Source organism: Mesoplodon densirostris, chromosome 12 (genome assembly GCF_025265405.1).
Source record: "Mesoplodon densirostris isolate mMesDen1 chromosome 12, mMesDen1 primary haplotype, whole genome shotgun sequence".
In the NCBI taxonomy this organism is placed as follows: domain Eukaryota; kingdom Metazoa; phylum Chordata; class Mammalia; order Artiodactyla; family Ziphiidae; genus Mesoplodon; species Mesoplodon densirostris.
The window spans coordinates 19,553,320-19,576,805 of record NC_082672.1 but is presented as its reverse complement, the minus strand read 5'-3'; the positions used below and the strand labels follow the sequence as shown (position 1 = coordinate 19,576,805).

General features: G+C 36.6%; 1 protein-coding gene across 3 annotated transcripts in view; it reads left to right on the top strand.

Moving 5' to 3' along the window:
• The window catches only part of GRM1 (glutamate metabotropic receptor 1), a 358,927-nt gene that overhangs the window by 218,564 nt on the left and 116,877 nt on the right, over positions 1-23,486 (top strand). The window lies entirely within an intron of this gene.

The window sequence follows — 23,486 nt, the reverse complement described above, 5'->3', positions numbered from 1 at the left end:
GCCTACTGTGCTACCGTTTTGATAATGTTGTCCCAGCCTATGTTTACAGTACAACTTTGAGCTCTCAGCTTTACAACCTCTTTTAGGACCTTACCCTCCAGACATGTTTTTCCTTTACATAGCTTATTTATCTATACTATCCTCTCCTTCTGACTTGTATGACCACCACCACCACCCCGCAAGTTGTCTAACTATATGACTCATACTCTTGTTCCAAGACCCACCTCGACAGTAACCTCTCACTTGCTTTCTGTGGTAGGCAGAATAACAAGTATAAATAAATAAATAAATAAATAAATAAATAAATAAATATGTCCCTGTCCTATACCTGGAACCTGTGAGTATATGACTTTATGTGTCAAAAAGAACTTTGCAGATGTTAAATTGAGGATCTTGAGATAGAGAGATTATCCTGGATTATCTGGGTGAGTTAAGAGTCACTATAAGAGAAAGAGGGAGGCAAGGGAGTTAGAGAAGGGGGTCTGATGATAGAGTGACAGGTCAGAGGGAAGTAATTTCTGGCTTTGAAAATGGAAGAGTGCTACAAGCCAAGGAATGCAGCCAGCCTGTATAATCAGGAAAAGGAGAGGAATTCATTCTTTCCTACTGCCTTCAGAAGGAATACAGCTCTGTTGACATCTTGGTTTTAGCCCAATGAGACCCACTTTAGAATTCTCCAAAGCTGTAAAATAATAAGTTTGTGTTGTCTTTAGCCACCAAGTTTGTGTTAATTTATTACAGCAGCAATTGGAAACTAATACAGAGTTTAATACTTGGAAGTGGGTGCTGATGTGTTAGAAATATGTAAAAATGTAGAATGAACTTAGAATTGGGCAATGGGTAGAGACTGGAAGATTTTTGAGGAGGATGATAGAAAAAGACTAGACGGCCTTGAATAGATAGACTCTTAGTAGAAATATGGGTGTCAATGATTCTGCTAGTGAGGACTCAGAAGAATGTGAGGGAGCCTGGTAGAGAAAACACCTGTTGTCTGTCTTAGAGAACACTGAGGCCATCGAGAATAGCTGGTAGAAAAAACATTAGAAAGATAGTGCAGGTGAAGGGTCAAGTGGAAATGCAGAATATTTTATTTAAAAAGTGGAGAAGAGAGGATTTTTTACATATAGTGGCAGGGAACTTAGCTGAATTGTGTCTTGCAGATATATGGAATTAAAACTTGTAAATTATGAACTTGGATATTTAGCTGAGGAGGCCCCAAGCAAAATGTGAAAGGTGCATCCTGGTCTCTTTTGACTGTTTATAGTAAAATGTAGGAAGAGGGAGATAAATTGAGGGAAGAACCGTTAGGCAAAAATAAATCATTTGAGAAATTCGCGGTTTATCTAGATTGTAAATATGCTAAAGTTAGGAGATTCACTGTCTAGAAAGTGTGCTCTGGAGAGAAAGCCAAGGGTGTGGCTGGATGACCTTTCACTAGTGCATTAGAAGGATCAAACGACCAGACTATTCAGTCATACTGAGGGCTTTTTGAAGAGATTAGACATTCTGCCCATGGATCTCCTCAACCATATCTGAAGGAAGCAATATAGAGATGAAATTATGTAGAAGAGATATGTGAAAGAGCCTCATGTCTAATGGGACAAATTTCCTTGACATACACAAGAAATCTACAAGGTTTTTGAGTATGTTCCACAAACACGAAACACTGACAGCTTTGACTAAAAGGGACAAAGAGAGTAAGAAATGAAAGAAAACTGTCAGACTCACAAAATTGTACAGGTAGGAAATAGGAAGGTCAACTTTTCAGCTGCAAACATGTTATACTTCATACAAAAGGAAGACTATCTCTAAGGGCAAAGAGCCTCAAGACAAAAAGGCAGAACCTTGGACCACAGGGGATTACTCCCAGGCTTTGAAACCTATGTTGTTTACTCAGCTACATTTTTAATTTGACTTTCCTTCCATTTTTTTTGAATGGGGATGCTTATGACTGGTACCCCATGCCTGACCCAATATTGTATTTTGGAGCAGATAACTTGTTTTCTAATTTCACAGGTTCACAGATGCAGAGGAATTTTGCCCCAGGATAGATCAGATCTTATTCATACCTGATTTAGATGATTTAAATGACCAGGCTTGGGAATTTTGAGCTGATGAGATTTTGGATTTAAGTTGATGCTGTTAATGGGTTGAGAGTTTTGGAGATGTTGGAATGGAGTGAATGCATTTTACATGTGGGATTGATGTGAATTTTTATGTACCAGAGGGCAGACAGTGATAGACAGTATAATGGCCCCCTAAAGATGTCTACATCTAAATGTCCCAAACCTGGGAATATATTATGTTACGTGACAAAGGTAATTAATGTTTCAGATGAAATTAAAGTTGCTAATCAGCTGAATTTAAGACAGGATTTTTGCCTTAAATTACTCCTTCTCTAATATTAAAACTATGTTACATCATTTCTTGTTTACATTTATCTGGTATGCTCTTGCACATCTTTTATATTCAACTTTTTGAAAAATTTTATCTTAGGTGAGTCTGTTTGATCTAGCATAATTTTCATTCTTTCTTTGGAATCCAAGTTAATATTTTATTTTTATTATAATCAGTGAATTAAGCCAATATTCCTTTAATTAAAATGACAAATATATTTAGTCCGATTTATGCCATGTTATTATTTTGTCAAGTTCATACTTTTTAAAGCCTCTCACTGGGTGTTTTCTTTGCTTTGATTTTTTTTAGTGTGGATGTGTGCATGTGGGTGTGCATGTGCAGTTCTTCTGATATTTAGGAAAGTTTTCATTATTTTTCTAGTATTTGATTTTGTGTTTTATTTTTTAAATATAATTATTTCTTCAAGTATGACATATATACAAAAGAACACATGACATGTGCACAGCTAAGTAAATTTTTACAAAATGGAAACAGTCATTTAATTATTGCCAAGCTAAGGAAACTGAATGTCCCTAGCACCTATGAAGTCCCCCTATATCCTCTTCCAGTTGCTACCATGCTTCTATACATACCTATGATTCTGACTTTTAAGACTATAGATAATTTTTGATTATTTGGAACTATATATAATTTGAACCATATAGAAGTTACTCTTTTGTGTTCTTTTGTTCAATGTTATGTTTATGAGATTCATCCGTGTTACTGCACATAGAATAGTTTGCTTATTCCCATTGGTCTGTAGTATTCACTTGTACAACTATAACACCATTTATCTCCTTTATTTTTGATGAACATTTAGGTTGATTATAGTTCTTGGCACTTAGAAACACTGATGTTGTGAACATTTCTGTTCATTTCTGATGGTGTGCATATGTATACATTTCAGTTGAGTGTATAACTAGAAGTAAATTTCTTTGCATAGTTTACACGTATATTCAGGTGCGACGTTTTATGTATATTTTCCTGATAGCTTTTATCAATTAAAATATTTTTTCTTAATTTTATTTTCTGTTTATGTGTGTGTTCTAAATCTTGAACAGATATTAAGCTTTATGTAATATTTTTTCTACATCTATTTCGATAATCATATGAATTTTCTCCTTATATATGTTATTATGGTGCATTACACTGATTAGTTTCAAAAAATTAAGCCATCTCTAACAAATTAGGTAATGGAGACAAAATGGAAAAAAATCTGAGAGACACAAAGTACCAAAATTGACTCAAAAAGAATTATAAAATCTGAACAAACCTATAAGTAAACTGAGATTTAATCAATAATCAAAAGTTCCCAACAAAGATAAGTCCAGGACTGCATAGCTTGACTTGTGAATTCTACCAGTCCTTCAAGAAAGAATTAACACCAAATTCTTTTTCAAACTCTCTGAAAATGGAAGAGGAGGAAACACTTCCTAATCCATTCTGTGAGGCCAGAATTACCATGATGTGAACTTAGTTATAACTACTGATATATTTGGAATTACTGCCATCACCTTATTTTGTGCTTCCTATTTGTCCTACCTTTCCAGTACTGTACCTTGATCCTACTTTTCTGCCTTCTTCTGGATTGCTTAGGAGTTGATTTTTTTAAAGAGTATTTAATTTTGTTTCTACCATTTTTCTAAGAGTAAGATCTTTGACCCCTTTCCTTTCAACCATTTTATAACACTATGTTTTTGGAATTTCTAATAGCATAGAGCTAGGTTTTCAAATGTAGATTTAGAATAATTGTCCTTTAAAAGGAAAGTTTAATCCTTTTGTGGATTTAATGTTAATTTAATAATCTTGACATGCACGAGTGTGCGTGCGTGTGTGTGTGTGTGTGTTATTATGAGCTGATCTCAGTAGGTTTATTTTTGGCTGAGGATTCAGAGTTCCCTAGATTTTGAAAGGATCATTAAATATTGACTTCCAATGGCATTCCATTTAAATTCTAGGGATTTTAAGTGATCTTAGGCCAGTTTTTACATTAATTTCTGTGCTGATGGCTCTTGTACCATATAGGCTATGTAAATTTAAACATCACACACGTGTATGGTGACTTTTCCCCTGTGTGTTTGCAATCCTAGTCTCTGGACTAACTTGAAGCCTCCCCAGTCTGTTGGGCAAAATTTTCAGTCCCTCTATAGGATTTTGTAGCCCATTAAAGCTCAGCTCCCAGCTTTATGCTAGGGTGTCAGCTTCAAACACCTGAATTCCACAGTTCATGGAACAATCTTTCACATCACCAAATGGATATTAGAAACCATTTTCAGTTCCCTAGGGCCTCATTTACAGAGGCCAAATCCTTATGGGCTGCTTAGCACCTCATGCTTATTGTTTAGCTTTGGTTCCTCTCACCATTTTTAGCACGTGAGAATTAGTTTTTGCTTTTTGGTTGTATTTTATTCTGTATTTCTAGATAATTGCAGTAAGAGGAATATCTATATCAATTTAGTTGACCACATTGTGAGAAGTTTTAGCAATTAAAAAATCTTTTTTTTTTTTTTTTTTTTTTGCGGTACGTGGGCCTCTCACTGCTGTGGCCTCTCCTGTTACGTGGGCCTCTCACTGTTGTGGCCTCTCCTGTTACGGAGCACAGGCTCCGGATGCGCAAGCTCAGTGGCCATGGCTCACAGACCCAGCCGCTCCGCGGCATGTGGAATCTTCGCAGACCGGGGCACGAACCCGTGTCCCCTGCATCGGCAGGTGGACTCTCAACCACTGCGCCACCAGGGAAGCCCAAAAAACTTTTAATGATAAAACACTTCAGCATAGTTTTAAAAAACTAGGGTGAATTCACAAGTTATATAGCTATTGATCCAAATTTGGTAAGGACATTTTTTTCCTTCAAATGGTAGGTTCTAGAAATTAGAGATTAGGATAATTTGCATCAGTCTGTTAAAAGAATTTGTTAGTGAAGTTACTAAACCATTGGACTTGTTTTTGAAAAGCCACAAATTGGTGTGCTTTGACCTTTTGTTCTAGTAAGAAAAATAAATCAGTTTAAAAGAACTGCAAGTGATCCTGACAGGATGGTTGTCAGCTCAGAATATAAGAAAGCAACATTGGAAAACTAGCCTTCTGTATACGTACTGCTAAATTCCCCAACACTGTGGATTTCATATGATCATTTCTTAGTCCTTCTTTCTCCCTTCCTCCCTCTGTTCTTCTCTTCCTTCCTTTCTTCCATAAATATTTACTGAGGACACAAAGTTATATTATCTATAGCACTGAAGAATTATTCTTGTTGCCTGAGGCCTCTCATCTGGAAGTTCCATTCTAGTTGTCCAATGGCCCTGCAAATCAAGAAACTGCCTATCCACAAACGATTGCTGAGAATAACTCAAGATGTTCAGAACTCATTCATTCTCTACTTCCACTTTATAAATCTTTGTCATTATTATTCATGATATCTACTTCTCTGCCTCCATGTATATTTATGTGTCCTTTCCCCATGTGACATTACATAAAATGCGGTTAGAGTATCCACTGTCTTCCATCAAGGAATGCTTCTTTTTTCTCTCATCCACAGAAATGTGCCTAGCTCTTGCTTTAGTCCACAGTTTTTAAGCAGACCCTTCCCCTCAACCCCAGGACTGCTTTAGAAACAGCGGCCACTAAAAATAAATGGTAATGAAAATTTTAGTGAGGAAACAAAACCCGTTGGATAAACTCACTTTTAACTCTAGTGAATTAAGAAACAAAAGCTTCAGATTCCATTCAAACCTTGCAGAATTTAAGCTCCAAATGGGTCTGTTCTGACTTAGTCATCTGGAATTCTATGGTCAATAGCTTGCTATAACACAAGATGATTTTGGAGCCATATTGAGTTTTCTCAGAACATGATTCTAAGATTTTTCTGAAGGCACTTGGGAAAGCTCTGTGGTTTGAACAGTGATGTACTTCTAGGCTCCTAATTACATAAAAATAGGGTGTGCTAGATGAGGTGCAAGTAAGAGCTGTGACTTGCTCTAAATTGCAATGGCCTCACTGATTTCTCCAGTTTTGCTCTCAGAGATCACTTGTCAGCCTAGGTAATCAAAATGAGACCACCTTCATATCAGCTTTATTTCCTAACAAGGACTTTAAAAAAACTGAAAACACTTAAAATTTTAAGATATCTTAGAGAATAGCAAATATATAGTAGACAGCTGAAAAACAAAAAAGTATCTATTCATATGTCTTCTGTTCTGATAAATGGAATGATTTTGAGCCTATCTTTCTGTGGCAAGTGGGTAATGTTCAGCCATAGCTGTTTGGTCCTGCCTCAGGGCCTTTGTGCCAGCTACCTAAAGCCCTCTTCCCTCTGATCTTCACGCAGCTCAGGTCTCAGCATGAGGGTTGTCTCTTCAGAGACGTTTCCCTACCACCCAATGCTTTCTCTGGCCAGCAATGTAAAATGGTGGGCTCTTTGTTCATATCATATGACTCTTTAAAAACTGTCTACCTAAACTGTATCACCACATGAAAATTTTTTGTTATTATTTGTCATTTTAATATCTCTTTTCTCCCTCACTCCACATATGAATTTATGTGCCTAATAATGTTTATTAAATGCCAGACATTGTAAATTATACCTTATTGATTACTTGATATTTTGTATTTCTAAAAATATTCTTGTACTAGTTCTTGGAGGAGGTGAAGTTATTTAGAAAGAATTTGGGTTTTTTTTTCTTTTTTTTTCTTTTCTTTTTTTTGCACCTTGATTCTAAGCTTTGTTAGATAAAACCAGAATAATCATTCGTCTAGGGCAAATTTTCTACAGCTACTGAGGCAAGATCTTAGTATCAATACTTTAGCCATCTCCTTGTGAAACATGATATATTCCTTTCCACCTATTGAGAACAGTTACTATTCCCAACTCTGTGTGACCTCCAGGCACTATTCCCTCAAATTCTTTTGGTTGTTTGTTTCCTTGGGCTTAGGTAATTTCATCACATGCATGGGCTGTCTAATATTCAACAAAATACTTTTGGGAGCACTGCAGACTGTTCTCTCCCGGCAGCTTTCCCCTCTGCAATACTTTCCCCTCTGCAGCCCTGTGAAATCTGGCCACTTTGGTTTCCCCTGACTCCCAGCTCTGTCCACCTGTCCACTTAACTCAGTGACTCCACTGGACTGGGCCTGAGTCCATTCCTTCTCACTCCCCCATCTCGCTTCTGTGTTGTGACTTGGAAATCTCTAAGCAGTAAGATCAAACAATTGTAGGGCTCATCTCATTTGGCACTCACTTTTCAGAGATCACTGTCCTTCATTGTCCAATGTAAAATGTTTTGAGAGCCATTGTTTTATATATTTTATCCAGTGTTTTAGTTTTTTCAGATGGAAGACTGAATTTAATACTTGTTACTCCATTGTGGCTGGAAGTAGAAGCCCCACCTATGAATTTAAATTTAAATTTAATTTTAAGAGTAGGGACATTTCTGGTCTTATTAATCAATGTGTTCTCAGGATCTGACAGAGCTTGGCACTAAGTAGGATATCAGCAAATATTTGTTAAATGAAAGAATGCAAAAGATTTGAATCAGCTAATATTGAAAGATCTAAATTTGTTTTTCAATGGATACTCTAAATGAATTACATGAAATGTAAAATTAAAAGTACCATATACATATATACTATCTTTGTATTAATTTTCTTGTATTATTAGAATGATTTACTAAGGTATTGTTCCAGGTATAACTCAACTCATCACTTATCATTAAGATCTCAAAGCTGAGAGGTCTAAAGCATTCATAAGTGCATATGTCTGTAGCACAAAATGGGCAAAAATAGTTCTCCAATTCAAATAATTGCATGTATAAACTATAAATCTGTTTTTAAAATTAATAGTATTTATTAAAACTATTGTGGTCTGTTTTTGGGGTGTTTTATATTTTCTGATCCTTCTTAGAATGTAGTTATCTATTCTTGAGAAAGAAAAAGTAAAGTGATCCAAATACCTAAACCATGTAACAATATCTTTCAGAAAAAAATAGCTGTTTATTTAAAAAAATAATAACTTTTAATTTCTATTATGGGTATTTTAGGACTAAACAATAATCATTTAAATAATCTTTAGCTCATCTAACAGGTTAGAAGTTCACAACTAACCCTGCATTTCAGAGAAAATGTCACAGCATGTTATAGTTAGTGGTATGCTGGTAGATGTTTAACAACTGCCTCTCTTAAAAAAAAATGAAACAAAGCAGAAAAATAAAGTCTTGATTTGTAGTGTTTGCTCTTTGTTATGTGTTGAATTGTGTCTTCTAAAAAGATATGTTGAATATGTTGACTACTAATCCCCAGTACCTCAGAATGTGACCTAATTTGTAAATAGAGTTGTTGCAAGTGTACAGTCAAGATGAAGTTATACTGGAGTAGGGTAGCCTTTAATCCAATATGACTGATGCCCTTGTAAGTGGAGAAGAGAGACAGAGGCACAGACACACATAGGGGAACACCATGTGACAACAGAGGCAGGGATTGGAGTGCTGCAGCTACAAGCTAAGGAGTGCCATGGGTTGAGGGCTGCCACCAGAGACTCAGAAGAAGCAAGAAAGGAGTATACCTAGAGTCTCAGAGGAAACATGGCCACAGGGGACCATGATTTCAGACTTCTAGCCTCCAGAACTTTGAGAGAATAAATTTCTGTTGTTTTAAGCCACCTGGCATTATGGCCAGTTTCAACCTACTGCCATGAAGTCACTTAATGCAGATCTGGGAAAATATGATGACAATGGGTTCTTGTCAGTTGGTATGAGCCACCTCTAGCATACCAGGGATTATAGTATTTTCTATGAATTCTTGAATATAAATTAGTTCAGAGTCTTTTATCCATTAATTCATTTCACATATATATAATGAGCACCTAGTATGAGTCAAGAACTAGTATAAATTCTGGGGTTATATAAATGAACAAAAAAGATAAAAACTTCTCTGCCTATGTGGAGCTTCCATTTTACTGGAAGGATATAGAAAATATATTTATATGGTATGTCAGATAGTGATATTTTAAGGAGATAAAGGGAGTAGAAAAGAGGAATAGAAAGGACACAACTTTAAACAGGGAAAGACCTCTATGAGAATGTGATATTTGAGCAGACATGAAGGAAGTAAAAGAGAAAGCTATGCAAATATTCAAGTGATGAGAATTCCAGGATTCCAGGCAGAGAAAATAGCCAGTGCAAAGATCCTAAGGCCAGGGTATCCCAGTGTGGCCAGAGCAGAGCAAAATGTAGAAAAGTAGAGATGAGAGAGGTAGTGGGGATCAGAATGTGCAGGGTTTTTTTTTTTAAGATACTCTTTGAAAGACTTTGGATGAGATGAAAAGGCCTTCTGGGTTTTAAGCAGAGGAGTGCCAGGATCTAGTTTATGCTCTAATGAGAATCCGTCTGCCTCCTTATTGCATTCTTTTTCTAATAAGTCTCTTGCCTCCCTTCAGTAGATTCTTAACAATTATCTGGGAGAGTGCAGCCTTTCACTCAAATGGCATAGGGACCTGAAAAATAAAGGTTCAGCAGCAATAAAACTGCCAGGGATTTAAATGAGAGAGTGAAGAATGGTAGTTTCAATCTGTAAAATTTTGCATGTTTCCCAACAAAATTAAAGCCTCTACTGGTAGTCTTGACTTCACTTACCACACACATTTTTTTTTTTACATCTTTATTGGAGTATAATTGCTTTACAATGGTGTGTTAGTTTCTGCTTTATAACAAAGTGAATTAGTTATACATATACATACGTTCCCATATCTCTTCCCTCTTGCATCTCTCTCCCTCCCACCCTCCCTATCCCACCCCTCCAGGCGGTCACAAAGCACCGATCTGATCTCCCTGCGCTATGCAGCTGCTTCCCACTAGCTATGTACCTTACGTTTGGTAGTGTATATATGTCCATGCCTCTCTCTCGCTTTGTCACAGCTTACCCTTCCCCCTCCCCATATCCCCAAGTCCATTCTCTAGTAGGTCTGTGTCTTTATTCGTGTCTTATCCCTAGGTTCTTCATGACATCTTTTTCTTAAATTCCATATATATGTGTTAGCATACGGTATTTGTCTTTCTCTTTCTGACTTACTTCACTCTGTATGACAGACTCTAGGTCTATCCACCTCATTACAAATAGCTCAATTTCATTTCTTTTTATGGCTGAGTAATATTCCATTAAAATATGTGCCACATCTTCTTTATCCATTCATCCAATGATGGAAACTTAGGTTGTTTCCATCTCTGGGCTATTGTAAATAGAGCTGCAATGAACATTTTGGTACATGACTCTTTTTGAATTAAGGTTTTCTCAGGGTATATGCCCAGTAGTGGGATTGCTGGGTCATATGGTAGTTCTATTTGTAGTTTTTTAAGGAACCTCCATACTGTTCTCCATAGTGGCTGTACCAATTCACATTCCCACCAGCAGTGCAAGAGTGTTCCCTTTTTTCCACACCCTCTCCAGCATTTATTGTTTCTAGATTTTTTGATGATGGCCATTCTGACTGGTGTGAGATGATAGCTCATTGTAGTTTTGATTTGCCTTTCTCTACTGATTAATGATCATTCTTTCATGTGTTTGTTACCACACACATTAAGATAGAGTTTCTGAAGTGTCCTTTTTTGAACTGTAGTGATAGCATAGTCTTTACCGTAACAATTTCTAAGGCATAAAGGATAGAGTGTCTAGAACAGTGACTCTCAAACTTCTTCTATTTTTTTTTAAGTCCCAATCTAGGATGGAGTTGTACTTTGATAAAATACAAAAAAGGAAAATTACTAAGAAATTAAATATAGCATAAAGACATGCAAATACAAGCCCAAATTTGTATTATTAGATTTAACAGGAATAAATTCTCATTTCAGTAAATATAATAAAAATAAACAAAACAAAGGAGAAAAGAAAGTTCCAAAAAATGTATCCATTGTTCATTGCAAGTGTGTGCCTAGGTGATTAGTAGAGAAAATTACTGTTACGCTTGTAACTTTTAGATGTTCTATAATTATAAATAAACAAAATGTTGTAAGGGAAGTAGAGGAAACCTATGTTAAATACTTATGTACACACTTTGAACAAAAACCAGGCATGTCAATATTTTAAAAATTTAATATAAGTGATTTATTAAATTATCTAATCTTGATTGGATAAACAAAGATACTTGCATGGGATTATGCATGTATAAACTGCTTCTTTATTTCATTTTCATAAAATTCCTAGTAGAATAACCAGCCTCACATCAGCTTACTGATGGAAATGGAAGAAGAGATTTTATAGCAATTTCAGCGAGTTTGGGGTATTTATTTAAAATTTTTGAACCAAGTAAAGCAAGTGAGGCTGTAGTTTAAAAAGTTATCTTCAATCCTTTAACAGTAGCCAGCTCCAATAATTTATTCCATAACTTTTTAGTTCAATTTAAATTATCTTTTGATGAAATATGTGAATTCTGGATTCATTAATTTTTTATATGAGGATTTTTCAGCAAATAATAACTTTAGTGGTATTCCATCTACTATGAACTGAATTGAGTGCCCCCAGATTAATCTGTTGAAACCCTAACCTCTGATGTGACTGAATTTGGAGATGGGACCTTTAGGGATTTAATTAAGGTTAAATAAGGTCATACAGGTGGAGCCCGGATCCAATCGGATTAGTGCACTTGTTAGAATAAACACCAGAGAGCTTTTTCTCTTTCATTGTGTCTCTGTATGCACCAAGGAAAGGCCATGTTAGGACATAGTTGGCAAGCCAGGAAGAGAGCTCTCAGTGAAACTGAGTCAGTTGGAACCTTGATCTTGGACTTCTATTCTCCAGAACTGTAAGAAAATGAATTTCCATTGTTTAAGCCACTAGTCTATGGTATTTGTTAGGTAGTCCAAGGAGACTAAAGCAATCAAATTCATAGTGTTTGCTGATAACACTTTGCAGATGATAATATCAAGACCATTTCCTACTTATTGACAATTATTTTAAAATTAAAACTGTGATATAGCAATCTCCAAAAAAAACTTGTTCTTCAAAATTTCTAACTTTTAATTTTGCTCTTTGACCTTAGCTCCCATTTGGAAAAATAATCGAATTATTTCTTTTCATAGAAATATAAAGATTACTAAATATATCCAAGATATCAGTCAATAGAGCAAGTCAGGCTTTCATATTAGTATGTTTAAATATTGGAACCAACCTTATTTCTTATCCTGATGAAATACTTAAGAGTTTATTTTGCAGTTCAGACACTCTTGACACAGCTTCTTTCTTTAATACCAAAAATAGCTGTATATGGTCAGTTTCCATATTATCATAAGTGGTTGTGTGGGAAAAGAAAACAAGAAAAAAGAATCCCTAATTTGTAGCATTTACTGGTTTGCTTGAAGTATGTATCACCATCATGGATAATTTCAATCTACCAACATGAATTTACTGAATACAGCATTCAGAAAAAGTGCTAACAGTCAGTTCTAATGAGCCAACTTTTGGTCTTACATAACTCAAAATTTGTGCTGTGTCACCAGCGTTGTTTACTTCAGCTGACTTTTCTTAATCAAGACTTTCTCAGTGAGGGAAGCATTGCATTGATTTACATTCTCTCACAAGCTCCTTAACTTAAGTAACTACTTCAGAATGTTTTCCTGATGATGGCAGTTGCAGCATCAGAACATTCCTTTATATAAAACATAAACTGTCAACCACATTTCTTGACAAAACAATTCTTCATAATTTTATAAAATTTAGAGCTACTTGTGTTTCTCAGCCATAAAGCTAAAAAAGAATTTTTTTTAATTAATTTATTTTATTTGTGGCTGTGTTGAGTCTTCGTTGCTGCGCATGGGCTTTATTTGTGGCAAGCGGGGGCTACTCTTCATTGCAGTGAGCGGGCTTCTCACTGCGTCATCTTCTCTTGTTGCAGAGCATGGACTCTGGGCGCACGGGCTTCAGTAGTTGTGGCACATGGGCTCAGTAGTTGTGGCGCATGGGCTTAGTTGCTCCACGGCATGTGGGATCTTCGTGGACCAGGGCAGGAACCTGTGTCCCCTGCATTGGCAGGCAGATTCTTAACCACTGTGCCACCAGGGAAGTCCCACTAAAAGAGAATTTAAATCAGAGCAGAGATTTCTTTCTTCAAATCTTTATCATTTTCAAACTGCACATATACTAAAAAAACTGCCACAAAAAGGAATATCTACACATTCATCAACTTACAGTGAAAGAATGCTTTGCCAGCTTTATTTATTCAGTGAGTTGGTTTTCCATATCATTAGGCAATTTTGGAAATCATCCAGCTATGATGGCATCAGAAAGTAGTACTTGAGTTACCGTTTTACCAAAATCACTGAACATTTCTAAGTAAATGCCTCTAACGTAGTCATTCACTAATGTCTTGTCAACTGTATATATATTTAATTCTTAGCAATCGCAAATGCCACTTCATGTAAAACCCATGAAACACTAATGTTTATATGTAGAATATTGAACATATGCTTTTATTGGCTTTTAATTCAATGCTTTTTCTTTCAAATGATTCTTTTGGTTTTAAATTTTAATCCTTTATGTTTTGTGTATACAGTAGTCCCTCTTTATCCATGGAGGATACATTCCAAGACCCTCAGTGGATGCCTGAAACTGTGAATAATACTGACTCCTATATATACTAAGTTTTTGTCTATACATACATATCTATGATAAAGTTTAATTTATAAATTAAGCACAGTAAGAGATTAACAGCAAAAACTAACAGTATACTGTAATAAATGTTAGGTGAATATGTTGACTTTCTTTCAAAGTATCTTATTGTACAAATGTATTGCTTTTTACATCTTAACTAAGCACTTTTCATATACTGTGGTTGTAACTTTTGCAGTTTGAGGTGTAATAGCAAAACTATCACAAATTTCTTTTTCCTCCTTCACAATTTCATGGAAAGAAGATTTGTTCTTACTGTAGATCTTAACAACTTCAGCATACAATTTTTTTCTTTCCTTATTAAGTTGAGAACTTTTCACTTAAAGGAAACATCTCACTCCTTCTCTTTGACATATCGCAATTACCAACATCACCACTCTTGCACTTTGAAGCCATTGACAAGTAAAATGATACTTGAACACAAGTAATACCTCAACAGTCAATCTGATAACTGAGACGATATGGCTACTAAGTGACTAACAGGTGGGATATCCTAGAAAAAGGTTGACTCACGCCTTGGGCTGGATGGAGCAGGACCTCAAGCAATTTCATCATGCTAATCAGAACAGCATGCAATTTAAAACTTATAAATTGTTTATTTCTGGAAGTTTTCACTTAGTGTTTTCAGACCATGGTTGACTGTGGGTAACTGAAGCAGAGGAAAGCAAAACTGTGGAAAAGGGTGGCAGGGCTACTACAAATGACTAATACATTTTGATGATTTCACGAATTCATTAGATAAAACAGTCCCACAGATAATACACTATGGTTTCAGCACTTCACCATCAATTAGAGATAAATTCAATATATAAACCAACATATTTTCAAGTAAATGTCATTGGAACTCTTTTTGCCCTATTTCTGTGGAATCATTTCCGCTGTCCACATTCAAATACTATTGCCACGTTCAGCAAATTGTATCTTTTCTTGTAAAAAAAAAAAGTCTGGTGAAGCTTGTACAGCCACATATAATTGGAGTTAAAGTAAATAATGAAAATTTTATTTCTTTGCTATAGAAAGTAATGTTATATGATAAATTATAAAACAGTCAATTAAAATTTAATGTGATTGTAAAAACAAATTGATAAAAATAAGTGCTTATATATTCTCAGATATCTATATAATTTGGGGTTATATTTGGCAAAGTAACCGTAAAAGGTCACATAATGTAACTGAGTTCTACTGCATATGACTGTGGATAGGCTTGAGGCATGGGCAATTCACCATAAGAATTGGAAAACAAAGTGGTTAAACCCTGTTTATTCAAAGACATGAGTCCACCAGTCATGTTCTTAGATCTTGCAACAATGTCTAACTGCTGTAGGCTTTTCTAAATGCCTCCTCTCAGTCTCTCCTCATCAACTGGTAAAAAAATAGGTCATGAACTGGCACCAAACTTTGGACCACAATGTGGGCAGCACTTTTGTAGAGAAGTCTCTCCTACATGTCGATACAGCTCAGTACATTGGTTGAATCATGAGAAGATTGATGGTAAAGAACTGTTATGTCTAGTAAGACTTCATCATGCCCTATATGCTGTGATAAGTGTTTTATATGGATTATCTAGTTTAATTCTCACACAACTCTTAAGAAGTTGATACCATTTCCATTCCCATTTTATAGGTGGAGAAACAGAGGCTTAGAAAGTTTAACTAACCAATTCCTATTTCATATTGTCTCTTTGGGTTAATTGAATGAGAGACAAAATGGGGTGCTACCTTGGCAGTAGAATTTGAAGGAACTCAAAAGACCTACTTGTCCACAAGTAATTCCGCATTGGCCCACCCTTCTTTCACACTGGCTTGACATTGTAACTGATACATGAGAAATGGTCTGTAGAAGGTTTAGGAGGGGCCTCCACATTTGCATGGCTGTGTGCAATGTTTATCAGTAGTTGCCCTACATTTCTGCTAGGAGAGGAGGATAATTACAAGTCTCCGGGTGGCAGATGATTCCAGGCTCAGGATGCCAAAGGTGGGTTAAGGTTTAGGGGTCAGGAGCAGATGGAGAGTAAGGAAACCTGATCTGACCTTGATCTTTACAAGGAGCTTCAGCTCCTTGATAATTAATTCCCTTCATTCTTCCTCTTTTGTCTTTTGATACCTTCCCATTCTCTCCCCAGCCTCTGTTTTCCACTGAAACAGAGTAGCTTTAGAAGTAAGGCTTCTGTTTGAATTCTATAATAATTCCAGATGTATAGGACAATAAAACGTGACTCCATCCCCTCATCCTCTCTTGTGTTTTTCAGTAGACTGAGTGACCTCTAAATGCCTGTCCTAGATAATTAAATAAAGAGACCTACATTTTGTGTTAGTTCTACATTCATGGTGAATTGGCAGTAACTAATTTTAAAATTAAATATAAACTAATTGTGACCACTACCCCAATTCCTGATTCAACAACACTGCCACTGTGCCTTCATAATACAATGTTATTAGCCTGTGTGTGTGCATGTGTGTGTGCACATGTCTATGTGTTTGTTTCTACAGTTTCTGCCTCAGAATTCTAGAACCAAAGAATCTTCACAAGTACTTACACTCTAGGTACTTTCTAGAAAAACCCTTCTAAAACAAATCTAATTGTGTCATATTCCTGCTGAAAATCTGAGTAGTTTCTTACCACCATAAAAATGAAATCCAAAACCTTTAACAAGGATGTTAAGGTTCTTCCAGATCTCACCCCTGCTTGTCCTATCTTTCCTTACCTTGCACACTCTAAGTAAACTGAAAGCTTTGCTGTTGTTTCAAAGCTTTGTTCCCTCTTTAGCTGGTCTCTCTCCCATCTCCCTCTTTACCTGTGCAACTTCAACTCCTCATTTAAGTTTCATCCCAGATATTATTTCCCCTTGGGCAAAATCTCCCTTGGCATGACTCCTTTGCCCCTTCTCTATGCTTCTGTAGCCTGTCTTCCTTTTATTTCAGGGATTGCAGCTCTGTGGCTATTGCGTATTCAGCAGCCAGACTATCCCACCCCTGTAATTGCCTTGATGGCAAGGGCCTTGCCTTTACTTTTGAGCAATGTATCAAAGCAGTAAGCAAATACTTAACTCATACAAGACTCTTAGTGAATGAGCATTGAGTGAATAAAGCTAGTCTCAATTATTATTGAAAAAGCTGCCATAACCTCCAAAATATTTCTCATAATTTGCATCACTTGACTTAAATTACATTATCCTACATTTCTTCAACCTTTGTAAATATAGTTAGCATTTTAATTTATGTAATGTTGTGCTTGTTTACATATGTTTTTGTAAATATTGTTTTTATTATGATTTTCTTCTGTCCCTGGTTATATGGTAAACTTTGGATTATTTTTAAAGAATTATAGTTTTATTATCAGGTATACACAATCACTTGAATTCATTACACAAATCAAATTGCTTTACTCTCTAGACTGTAACTATTTTAAGTGAATGTAAATAGGATTTTCTAAAATGTTTTTGTACAATTTTTTAAATGAATACTATTGCTTTTCTTTTTTTTACTATCAATTAGCTTATTAAATTATTTTAACTGATATAATGCAAAATAACACTCCTGAAGCTCCTGTCAAGTTGTAATAGGTAAAATTAGAAATAATATTCCCTTGTTGTTAATATCAGAATTTATTGAGTGGAAGAAATCTTATTATTGTAAGTTTGGATTGTGAAATTTCATAAGACTAGAACAATGCTTTTGTGGGAAGTGAAGAACAATCTTGTGAAAGAATTGTTGTATAAAAATGTTGAGGGGGTTAGGAAATAAGGAGTCTTGTATAGTTATGAGGAATACTTAAGACATAGTTTCCTGTTAAATGTTCACCCCATTTATTCACATTATGCAGTTTCATATCCAGACCCCAGATAGAAAATGAACTCAAAATTGGGAGACAGATGGAGCAGCAGAAGTTGCTAGAGTCTGTGAATGTGCCTCACAAGAGTCCAGCCCTGCCTAAGGCTGATCAGCACCCAGCACAGCAGGATTCACTCCAGACACTTGGGGTGAGCAGATGCCTGCAGGTCATCTCTGCTGGAGCACAGTCTACACCACTACCGCCACTACCACCACCACACTACCACCATCAACAGGGAAAGAAAAGACCTATACCAGGTATCAGGAGAGCTGCTGGCTCTCCATTCCCACGTGTGCTTAACAGAGAATTCACCAAAACAATATCCTTGTAAAAATCCCAATACTATAACTAAAGAGTGAAAATCTTTCAAAATCCTCAAATATATACATTTGACAAGTGGTACATAGAAGAAATGATTAAAATATGTACAAACCAGGAGTTGCTTTATGATTGTTTTTCTGTGACTTTTGATTTGTCATTCCCTATACCTCGCCTGTGATAGATTTAAGATCTCATACAAAACTTTAGCAATTAACACTTCAAGATATATTCACCGACTAATCCGACTAATCCTAGTTGAATATTTTCTCTATCACATCTCGGTTGTCCCTGATTTTATAACCTCTTGGATCTAACGCCAACTCTAATTTCTAGAAGGGCGTCATCTATGGTGAGGGTGGAAGGGCTTTGAGCAATGGCAAAGGGGATTTAGGGCTTCACCCCACTAAACCATATGACTTCAAGTTGTCTATATTCATAGACAAGGGTTTACTCCTATGATGCGCTCCTCTGTGTTGGTTGCAAAAGGGCAGGAAGTCACACTTTCGCTGCTTCCAGCACTGACACATGATACTTGCTTTTATAAACTTAATGATTTTTCTAAAAATGCAAATAAACATTAGCGAAGACATTTCATACACTTTTAAAAATTGTGGGTTTCTTGTTCAGACTATATGCGCACATAAAAGTCTCATATAATATTAAACATTGGGGAGAAACACACTCCAAGCCTAACAACATCAAAAAGCAATTATTTCCTTCAAGTTATGTCATCTTGATTTTAAATATACACTCATAGGCAGAATTTCTTTTTTTTCTTTTTTTTATTAGTTTCTGCTTTATAACAAAGTGAATCAGTCATACATATACATCTGTTCCCACATCCCTTCCCTCATGCATCTCCTTCCCTCCCACCCTCCCCATCCCACCCCTCCAGGCGGTCACAAAGCGCCGAGCTGATCTCCCTGTGCTTTGCGGCTGCTTCCCACTATCTATCTACCTTACGTTTGGTAGTGTATATATGTCCATGCCTCTCTTTCGCTTTGTCACAGCTTACCCTTCCCCCTCCCCATATCCTCAAGTCCATTCTCAAGTAGGTCTGTGTCTTTATTCCCGTTTTGCCCCTAGGTTCTTCATGACATTTTTTTTACAATTCCATATATATGTGTTAGCATACGGTATTTGTCTTTCTCTTTCTGACTTACTTCACTCTGTACGACAGACTCTAGGTCTATCCACCTCATTACAAATAGCTCAGTTTCGTTTCTTTTTATGGCTGAGTAATATTCCATTGTATATATGTGCCACATCTTCTTTATCCATTCATCCGATGATGGACACTTAGGTTGTTTCCAGCTCTGGGCTATTGTGAATAGAGCTGCAATTAACATTTTGGTACATGTCTCTTTTTGAATTATGGTTTTCTCAGGGTATATGCCTAGTAGTGGGATTGCTGGGTCATATGGTAGTTCTATTTGTAGTTTTTTAAGGAACCTCCATACTGTTCTCCATAGTGGCTGTACCAATTCACATTCCCACCAGCAGTGCAAGAGTGTTCCCTTTTTTCCACACCCTCTCCAGCATTTATTGTTTCTAGATTTCTTGATGATGGCCATTCTGACTGGTGTGAGATGATATCTCATTGTAGTTTTGATTTACATTTCTCTAATGATTAATGATGTTGAGCATTCTTTCATGTGTTTTTTGGCAGTCTGTATATCTTCTTTGGAGAAATGCCTATTTAAGTCTTCTGCCCATTTTTGGATTGGGTTGTTTGTTTTTTTGCTATTGAGCTGCATGAGCTGTTTATAAATTTTGGAGATTAATCCTTTGTCAGTTGCTTCATTTGCAAATATTTTCTCCCATTCTGAGGGTTGTCTTTTCGTCTTGTTTATGGTTTCCTTTGCTGTGCAAAAGCTTTTAAGTTTCATTAGGTCCCATGTGTTTATCTTTGTTTTTATTTCCATTTCTCTAGGAGGTGGGTCCAAAAGGATCTTGCTGTGATTTATGTCATAGAGTGTTCTACCTATGTTTTCCTCTAAGAGTTTGATAGTTTCTGGCCTTACATTTAAGTCTTTAATCCATTTTGAGCTTATTTTTGTGTATGGTGTTAGGGAATGATCTAATCTCAAACTTTTACATGTCCCTGTCCAGTTTTCCCAGCACCACTTATTGAAGAGGCTGTCCTTTCTCCACTGTACATTCCTGCCTCCTTTATCATAGATAAGTTGGCCATATGTGCGTGGGTTTATCTCTGGGCTTTCTATCCTGATCCACTGATCTATCTTTCTGTTTGTATGCCAGTACCATACTGTCTTAATTATTGTAGCTTTGTAGTATAGTCTGAAGTCAGGGAGCCTGATTCCTCCAGCTCCGTTTTTCGTTCTCAAGATTGCTTTGGCTATTCGGGGTCTTTTGTTTTTCCAAACAAATTTTGAAATTTTTTGTTCTAGTTCTGTGAAAAATGCCAGTGGTAGTTTGATAGGGATTGCATTGAATCTGTAGATTGCTTTGGGTAGTAGAGTCATTTTCACAATATTGATTCTTCCAATCCAGGAGCATGGTATATCTCTCCATCTATTTGTATCATCTTTAATTTCTTTCATCAGTGTCTTATAATTTTCTGCATACAGGTCTTTTGTCTCCTTAGGTAGGTTTATTCCTAGATATTTTATTCTTTTTGTTGCAATGGTAAATGGGAGTGTTTTTTTGATTTCACTTTCAGATTTTTCATCATTAGTCTACAGGAATGCCAGAGATTTCTGTACATTAATTTTGTATCCAGGCAGAATTTCTTGAAAGCCTAACTGGTTTTATTTTTATCCTCCTTTTCAACATGACATGAACTATAGCTCTCATCTTCAAACTGCTATAGATGTAGTTGTGATATAAATGTGAATAAATCCAAACAAACTAGTTCAAACCTTTCTAACCAGACTGAGGATATAGAAAGATAAATGAGTGGGCTTTTTTTTCCTTTTAATCAGTTTGATTGGCCATCATGTTCAGTGATGGTGAGTAGAGGACTTGTCCCCCTAAATACTCAGGTCATTTACCACCAGAGGGCAGACCTGAATGATCTCATTAAGTAATAGCCTTACAACACTTTGAGGATCTCCTGTAGTCCTTAGGCTAAGAGTTCCTAGGGTGGAATTTTGCCCACATCCCCATCTCCTGCTAACTCCTCTCTGTGCTCCCATGAACAGACACTCTAAATTCTTTGAATGAGCCTTGCTCTTTCCTATATGTTAGATAATCTATCAGGAATTTTCTTTACCAATCCCTCCTCCTGTCTGGACCTGACTAATGACTACTCATCCTTTGAGTCTCAGCTCAGACATCACCTTCTTAGGAAAACCATTCCCAATCACACCTTTCTTCACTCACATTCACGTACATACACACAAGACTAAGTTAGACTCAAGCTCCTCCTTCCCATAGTTTTGGTCACTTCTCCTTCTTTACCTCCACAGTGTTTGAAATTCTTGTTTAATGTCTGTTTTCCCACAAGTCTGTAACACTAGGAGGAAGAGAATAATATTTCTCATTCTGAACTGAATCCTGAGCATAGCAGAGCATCTGGTACATAGTAGGTGCTAGGTAAATGCAGAAGGAAGGAAGGAAAGAAGGGAGGGATGGAGGAAAGAAGGGAGGAAAGAGAGAAAAGAAATATCCATGCAAACTATTAAAATTTATATTCTAGCAGATTTAGAAGAAGCATACAGATATTCTCTGGTCTGGCTGGTTAGACTGCAATTTACATCAAAATTCCTTTAGTTCTGGATCATATTAAGTCAACTTACCTTCTGTATTTGATCTGTTGAAAATGTAGCTCCTATGTGGTTCACTGGGAAGATTCTGGAATGAAATTATACCAATTAGCTCAGCTAAGTGGAGGACACATTTATCTAAATTGGTCTCAGGTAACAAGGAGAGGAATGAGCTATGGTCTGTCATATATGTTTGGCCCAGCTCTCTGCTCTGTGAGAAGCAAGTGATAAAACACTTTCTCTGGCAGAGACTGAAAAGTTGTGTTCCAGAAACTGCAGGGCTACATGCAGGGCTACCTCTACCTATTCTGTGGGTAGAGGAATATATCCACTCCTTGACCAAGGCACTCTTAATGTTCTCCAAAGCTTGACTAGAATTTAGGCAAATTTCTTCCTTACTTTGGGCCCCAAGAATTCCCTTTTCTTAGAGCATTTACTTTTTTTTAACGTCTTTATTGGATTATAATTGCTTTACAATGGTGTGTTAGTTTCTGCTTTATAACAAAGTGAATCAGTTATATATATACATATGTTCCCATATCTCTTCCCTCTTGCATCTCCCTCCCTCCCACCCTCCCTATCCCACCCCTCTAGGTGGTCACAAAGCACCGAGCTGATCTCCCTGTGCTATGCGGCTGCTTCCCACTAGCTATCTATTTTACGTTTGGTAGTGTATATATGACCATGCCATTCTCTCACTTTGTCACAGCTTTTTACTTTTAAAGGCATTCCAGTGTCAATTCTTTCTCTGCCCCTTTGAAATGTAAATTTTTTCCCAGCCTCTTGCTAGTTTTACAACAGAGAAATTGTTTTCTCAGGCGCCTGGGAGCCATCCCTTTAAAATATGATCGTTAAGAGTCCATCATCGGATGAATGGATAAAGAAGATGTGGCACATATATACAATGGAATATTACTCAGCCATAAAAAGAAACGAAACTGAGCTATTTGTAATGAGGTGGATAGACCTAGAGTCTGTCATACAGAGTGAAGTAAGTCAGAAAGAGAAAGACAAATACCGTATGCTAACACATATATATGGAATTGTAAAAAAAATGTCATGAAGAACCTAGGGGCAAAACGGGAATAAAGACACAGACCTACTTGAGAATGGACTTGAGGATATGGGGAGGGGGAAGGGTAAACTGTGACAAAGCGAAAGAGAGGCATGGACATATATACACTACCAAACGTAGGGTAGATAGATAGTGGGAAGCAGCCGCAGAGCACAGGGAGATCAGCTCGGTGCTTTGTGACTGCCTGGAGGGGAGGGATGGGGAGGGTGGGAGGGAGGGAGATGCATGAGGGAGGGGATGTGGGAACAGATGTATATGTATGACTGATTCACTTTGTTATAAAGCAGAAACTAATTAAAAAAAAAAAGAGTGATAGCAGACCCCTATCGCCCAGTTTCTGTGGGAAGGTGGGAGCCTAATTTAGATAAATGGCAATTATCAAACACAGATGGTTTAATCACATTGACCAAGCTCCACTCAGTTTCATCCAGCACTTCCTCACTAGCTTATCCTAACACTTCCACGTTTTGTTTCAGCAGAATTTAGTT